This window comes from Poecilia latipinna, unplaced genomic scaffold (assembly GCF_001443285.1).
Source record: "Poecilia latipinna isolate Pla-1442-1.1 unplaced genomic scaffold, P_latipinna-1.0 Scaffold1528, whole genome shotgun sequence".
In the NCBI taxonomy this organism is placed as follows: Eukaryota; Metazoa; Chordata; class Actinopteri; order Cyprinodontiformes; family Poeciliidae; genus Poecilia; species Poecilia latipinna.
Window position 1 is genome coordinate 30119 of NW_015114144.1, and position 7517 is coordinate 37635.

At 41.0% G+C, this 7517-nt stretch overlaps 1 long non-coding RNA gene across 1 annotated transcript in view; it reads left to right on the plus strand.

Annotated features, from left to right (window-relative positions):
* Positions 1 to 6486, plus strand: part of LOC106963380 (uncharacterized) — a 10640-nt gene extending 4154 nt beyond the window's left edge. The window contains exons 2-3 of the long non-coding RNA XR_001428180.1: positions 5388 to 5517; positions 5974 to 6486. This is a non-coding gene — a long non-coding RNA (uncharacterized LOC106963380). The remainder of the gene's footprint in view (positions 1 to 5387; positions 5518 to 5973) is intronic.
* Positions 6487 to 7517: the final 1031 nt, after the last annotated feature.

Here is a 7517-nt window from a genome sequence, read left to right on the forward strand (position 1 = left end):
TAAAATTCTCATGAGAGTCGAGGGGGAAACGGAGAGAGACGGTGAAGGGGAAATGCAGAGTCATACATAGTCATAAGAAACAAATACGCATCCCCTCTGCTATTACAGAAGCGGGGAACGCTTCACATTTTAGCCTTTCTAACCCCGGAGCGGCTCGGCTCGGTTCGGCGCAGGCTTTCGCCGCGCCACACCCAGTCATTAATAGAGAGCTGTCGTGCCTCGAGATGCCGCCTCGTCTCGCTCAGAAGTCTGCAGGTAGTGGAGGAGACAGGCGTGTCTGGGAGAGGTCCGCCACAGCACTTTTATCAATGCTTACTGGAGTGAAACTACGAGCACACAGAGACCGAGAGGGAGCAGTTTTAGTCAGGCGACCACAGGACACTCAATTCTCCCTGGCAGTGAAACGGTTAAACTGCACTTTTGCTTTTCTCTCTCTGTTTCTGTCTCTCTCTCTCTCCCTCCCAGCTGTCTGGTGTCTCCGGTGGAGCCCGACGCCCAGAAATGAGGTGGGGAGGGTGTTTGAAGCTCAATCAGCTTGACTTGGTTGCAGCCATGAGGCGGAGCTGCATGGGCCGCTGGACTGTTTCACTGCAGGATGACCTTGTTTCGTCCTCCACAGATACTTTCCTGTCCTTATCGCTCTTTCTGTCAGCATATTCCTCCTCCTACGTGCGTGCGTTCATTAGGTGTGCTTTGCTGAGCATGGCGAAAGCCCTTCGGATGTTTTTCCTTTCTTGAGCAGAAGCTCTTGGCATAAGCACCGTATTTAAAATTCAGCCCAGGGCCAAAAGCGGGCCGTGTTCTGATTATGGGAGAAAGGCGTAAAAGCGGTCTTCTTCTTCTTCTCCTCCTCCTCCTTCTTCTTCTTCTTCCCCTCACCTGTTTCTGGGTCAGACAGCAGACTCTCTGTGTTCTCACTGGATCATTTTATAGTGAGTCTTGACCCAGGTGGCTCTGACCTACAGCATATCTTGTCTTATCTCCCGTTATTTGTTTCATATTTCTGGTCTTGCTCGTTGGTTTTGCACGTTTCTCATCTACTGCTTTGCTTATTTTTGTTTTCTGAGTCTAATAAAGTATTATCCCTCTAAATCAGCATTTTTTTTCTCCCCACTCTGCAATATTTCTTGCAATTTTATGTGTAATTAAAAAAAAGTAGCCTGTGATCTTGACACAGTTTATAAGGTTTCTAATAGTAAAATGGAAGAGAGACGCTTCAGTTTTCAGGCTTATCGGTTTTCCAGTGAAACAGACACTCTGTCTCCTTTTGGGCCTGGGATTAAAACTTTCTTTTCTTGATAGAGTGAATTAAATTATCCTCGGCTACATTGACGCTTCAAAATGTTTCAGATTATCAAGAAATTGTTGATATCAGAAAGCCTGACTTGAAGGTGCTGATCTTTAGCTATAATTTTATTTATTAAAATAAAAAAAGCAACATAAACCGGGAGCTGGAAAGTCATTTCTCTGCAGGATTGACTGTGATTCCCTGCTGTTCTTTTTTTAAAAGTGGATTTCAATTTTCCTGGCTGCACACAGACCAGATTACTGCTGGAGTGGCCTAGTCAAACTCTGGACTTGAATCTTGTTGAGATGTTCCAGCATAACTTTGAATAGACCGCTTATGCTTGAACGCAGTTCAGCGTGACTGAATTAATTAGAAGAAAAAAAAAAACTTACACAGCAGTGTAAAAGAATCGTAACCAGTTATCAAAAGCACTTTATGCTCCAGTTATTGACGATAAGGAAATTTACCTGGTTGGTTCGGAAAGTTTCTCTTAGAAAATAAAATAAAGTATGACTGTGTGTAGTTACTGCTGCTGTTAATATTGAGATGTTTCGCTTTCTTCTCAGTAGAAAGTGGATATTCTGTGTTTAACTATGTGTCTTTCCTGGACAAATCAACTAAAATAAAAGTTGCTTCCATTAACTCAATGGCCTTTCCCATAAGGAGTAGATACTATTCTGTGTCTGTGTGTGTGCTTTATTTTTATCTGACATGTTCTTCCTGTTCTCCAAACCTTGTCAGGTGATTCTTGGCTCATCAGAAGATCTCCAGAAGCCACATCTCAATATATTTGACGCCTCACACACAGACACTGTTTACTCTAAAGTTATTGCTGTTAGAAGATTCATGTTAACTGTATTTAAAAATCCTCCTTCTGAAGCATAATATCACCAATCATCATGTTATCATAGTGTCTGTCTGTGCATTTATGTTCAAAATCACATAATTTGTAAATAAAATTAAAAATTAAAAAAATAATAATCACTGTTTCAAATTACAAATGAACCACACAGCAGATTTGAACTTGGACCTTCATCCATCCTCTTCCTTTAATCAATACCCAGTTATTGTTGCAGGTTGGTGGGGAGTGCTGGGCCCTGCCTCCAGTGGTCGTCGGGGGAAACAGCCGTGCACACACTAACACCGCAGGGCGATTTGAAGAGACCAGATAACCTCAGAGTCATGATTTTGGTTTGCGGGAGGAATCCGAAGTACCTGGAGGGAACCCGAGTCGACACAGGGAGAATATTAAAACTGCATCTCAGAGACTCCTCCCTCCTCCAACTGCTGGACTGAGTCATACTTAATTTTATAGACCACTTAGCCCAAAGTCGAAAATACGATTGTGGAGAGCAAAGAAAGCACACCGTCAGTGCCGCATTACCACAGCATTGTCAGTAAGGACAGTAACACAACCTTGTTTCAGTGTTTACATATACATGCATATACTTGGAAATGGAAGCTACAGGTGAGGAAATGTGCTGGTTATTAATATTTCTCGATTACATCTCATTGAGCATGAGCGTGTAGTGTAAATTAGGAGTGAATCATTTCCCGTTGAAAGACTGGCTAGCTTCATCCTTTTTCTGTCCTTCAAGAGTAAACCGAGACACGACAGTTCAGTCGTTTTTGCTTTAATCTTTAAACCGGCCTTAGTTTTCTCTAAACAGAGCCAACGCTGCCTTGGCTGAACAAATATTGTATTCTTCCTGAGAAAAGATCACATTAGATAAGGTGACATAACAAGCTATTGAAATGCAAAACGGAGCTTTTTTGTTTGAAACATCTTTTAGCACATTTGAAGAGTGATGACCTTTTTTATGAAAACCAGCCTGAACTCCATTCATGCCAACATGTGGGAGTGCAGCATCTCCTATAAATATGATTGCCACTGATTATAGCACTTCAAAAGTGCTCTCATTCATAATATGCTGAACACGCGGCGAGCTGCTAACCTCACATCCTGTGCAGCAGGAAATGCATGATTTCCTCTAGTGAAGTGTAGGTGGGGGGTTGTTGTGTATTTTTAAGCCTGAACTGTATTTTTTTTTCTTTTTTTTTTTTTACACACACTGGAAGTGAGTGATTGTATTTTGGCATTGACATCTAATATGAAGATAACTGCCTTTCCCAGAAACAGACCTGAATAAAAATGAAGTCCATTAACAGCATCCTGTGTGTGTGTGTGTGTGTGTGTGTGTGTGTTCTCGTCTTGGAAGTGTTAAAATGGTGCGGCTGCATTGTGGACGACTAGAAGGATGCGGTTAGGTGTGAAGCTGTCTTATCAGCAGCGGTACGTAACGTATAGCTCACATACTGAAATCCTTTAAGTTTGACGTCAGTCTGCTTTCCATCTGTCTGATAGATGAAATAACTTAGAAGTAATTAGCAACGCCGTGCGATGGTGCTGAAAACTAATTCAAAACATGTCACACCTCCGTCTCAGACTGATGTTGCAGTCACAGAGTATAGCATTAGTTACATAACTTTCTCTCATGTTATGACTTATTCAGGAGGAATTTTTTTTATTTATTCTTTTTATTTTTTATTTTTTTGGTTTGGAGCTTTGATAACAAACATGTATGCACAATTGCCACCTCTGATCCCCCAAATAACCCATACAGTTGTCAGGGAAACAGTCAAAGCTCATCCCTTGTGTGTGTGTGTGTGTGTGCGTGCGTGTGTGTGTGTTTGTACATCTTGGAATAGCTTTGGTGACGCATACGTTCGCTCACAAGCTCCAAGCCAGCAGAAACCGCCCTCCTTCACCTCCCCATTCTGTGTTACAACATCCATCCATCTGTGCACTGATCTTTTGCATCTTTGTCCATCTTTCTTCCCCTTTTAACTTAATTATTTTTCCTGTCTTCTCTCTCTCTCTTTCTCTCTCACTGCAACATTTAGACTTGTTTTTTTATTTTCATTTTTTATTCTGTCGGGTCCAATCATCACGTTTTATATTGGCTTTAAATCCAACAAAAGCCGTAGCTGAAACTAATCCCTCTAATTTCAGCCGATTCGATTAAAAACACAGGAATTTGTCCTGGAATAGCAAAGTAATCTGCCAAGGCTTGTTAGTTTGTGATATCAGCATTAGCAACAAGCGCTTATGAGCCATGTATGGTTTATTTTTACGGGCAGTAAAATCCCACGAGGGCGTGATGACTTCACATTGTCTCTGATTAGTGGTTCTATGTGAGGATGGGGGGGAGGGAGGTGGAAAACTCAGCCAAAACTGCTTTTCCTCTGTCCCTTTGAGCCATCTGCAACCTACATTTGAAAATCAGCAATGCTCTGCTGGAAAACTTTAATTTTCACATCTCACCGTCGAGGTAGAGGCTACTCGTGTGTCATCTAAAATGCAATGTGGATTTTACAGTTACAGCTAAGCCCAAGCAGACATGAATATGTCAGCGAATCCAGAATCTGTCCCCTTGTGTCGAATTAATTTGGACGCAGTGGCAAAGAAATGCCGATCCCTGGTCCTCCATCAAGTCAGAGTCGCTGCTTGAACGTTTTTATTTCCAACGCGTAATATCGGCATCGGCATCGCACGGTCACCTTCATATCTTCTCAACAACAACAAGGTGTGATTTACTCACTTTTAGCCACTTGCGGAAACATCTTGATAAAAGAGAGAGATATCTAACCACATGTGATGACAGCTCACAGAGTCACATGTTGCCAAGTCTTCTTCTTCCCAAATAAAGTCAGATCAAGGTTTCTTCTTAAAAATAAATACAGTTTTCTAAGTCTAAGCCTTAAGTTTGACCCCCTAAGCACCAACAAACACCACACAAACTCAGAGGATTATAACTAATGAAGTTTGCTGACGTTTTGGCAACATTTGCATGTATGTGAGAGTACGTGCTGTGCGTGTGTTGTGTGTGTGACTCGTTCTGAGTCACCGCTGTCCCTCCTGGGTGCATAGCCAGGCCAAAGAAGAAGAAGGAGGACTCGTGTGTGTGTGTGTGTGTGTGTGTGTGTGTGTGTGTGTGTGTGTGTGTGTGTTGCAGAGAGAGAGTGAACATGCTGTTTTCATTTCTGTGATTTATAGATCCCAAGCATTGGTGTGTAAAAGTGTTGGCGCATTCCTCAGATCTGAACACCCTCCTGTAATGAAGAGCAGCTGACCGTTTCCATCAACAAGCCTGTCCAAGTCTTCATCGTCTCTGAGATCATTTTCTGGGTCGTTCCAACAACCATCGATGTACAGAGTCTGAAAAAGGGTCAGTGCGTCAGTCACTGATTTCTTCTGTTTTTGCTTTCTTGTCATGTTTAAATGTTTCAACAAAAAAAAATAAATTAGACAAAGATGACTTGGGTAAATATGAAAGGAAGTTATCAGGTGGTGACTTCATTTATTCATGAAACATATGCTTTCCAAACTCAGTAACAAGTAAACACACTAACCCTGATAACTGGGTGAGCAACTCTTGGCTATCAAAACTCCCATCAACACCTGACAATAACTAACAGTGAGAATTTTCACTAGGTTCTGAAATTCTCTACATGTCGACAATTTTTTTCCCTATATAAACCAAGAATCATAACTTATCAGACTTAAGTCCAGACTTTGACTAGGCCCCTTCAAAACCTTAAAAGGTTGTTCTTTCGGATCATTGTTCTGCTGCTTACCCAGATTGTGCTGTAGCTCAAAATAATGACCTGATATTCTGCTTCAGGATTTTCTGCAGGAGATCAGAGTCTGTCGTTCCACCAATTACAGCAAAGCAACCCCCAGCCATGATACAACCACCACCGTGTTGGTATGTTACACTTTTGTCTCATCGATCCACACAACACCATCCCAGAAGCCTTGATGATCCTTTGGGTTTGTTTTGGGTTCTTTCTGTCTCTCTAATATTGTGAATTATGAACACAAACCCTGAGACAAATGAGGCTGTGGAGGTTTAGACGTCGTTCTGGATCCTCATGTCTGCACGAGTCTTTACTTTTGGAGTAAATTTTGAGACCTGCTTCATGTTGACAGTCGGGTTCGTTTCAAATCATTTCTTATTTATCAAGCCTAATTGGTTAAGCTTGATTGAAATAATTTTTTCTCACAATGTGGAATCTGGATTAACTTGTTTTATCGTACGGCATCCGCTTGGATGCCCAAAACTATAATAACATCACATCCACCTGTCTATGAAATTAGTGGATATTGAATTTAAAATCTTTAAACACACTTCACTTCATACCAAAACACTTTTTTTTTTTTGCTTAAATAATTCAGAATTATCCCTAGATGTTTAATAACATGTATTAAACATTATAATGTACAACTTAGAAATGGATATGTTGTTAAAATGTTTTAAATTCTTTCAGAAAACGTCATAAAGTAGCGTGTGAAGTCACAAAGTGCAACCTGACAGGGAAACGTTCAGCTGTTTGGGGAAGAATTGTCCTTGAACATTCTTGTCTCTGACAGATCTGCGGGGTTCATACCACCAGATACACACTCATTTTCATAGAAGTTATGAGTCAGCTGTCATCCAACTTTTATCTCCTTCATCTACGGTTTCACTCTGCAGTCCAATAGGTTCTAATAATACGCAGGTTTGTCAACGGTTCATTCAAAAGACAATAAGATGAGCGATTGCTCGCAAGAATTCAACATGTTTTGGGTCTTTTTTGGTCCCAGAATTAGTGAATCTCTCAAACATATCGGAGGTTTCTGTATTTCCCATTTCAGACAACCATCAGATTTCTGTAAAGGACAGCTGTGTTTGCAGAGTGCCTGGATCTTCAGCCTTTGAGATCCAGGCACTTTTTTTTTGCACTGGCTTAAATATAAATATATTGACATAAATATGGACACATTTTCTTTAAAATGCACAGACAGCGGCTCATTTGCAATTGGGTGTAAGTCCAATTTTACAAGGTCTGTCTGTATCAGATGCACAAACTGCGGATTAGTCCCAGAGTTAATTGATGGCACAAAATATGAGACGTCCTTTCAGTCAGGGCGAGGACTTTGGTTAGTTCAGGACATTGATCTGTTCTGCGGGAAAAAAAGGGAGGCATTTCTTGCAGTGGATTTTTGAACACGAAACGCTTGAAAACATACAAAAGCAAAGAGGGGGAACTCCCATTTGCTTCTGTGATTAATACAGAAAAATAGCTGTCAACCAGTCAGAGGAATTCTAGCGTATTTCTTGTATCACGAGTTGCTGACACATTGAGGTGAAACACACAAACAACAGTTTTAATTATTATCTTTAAA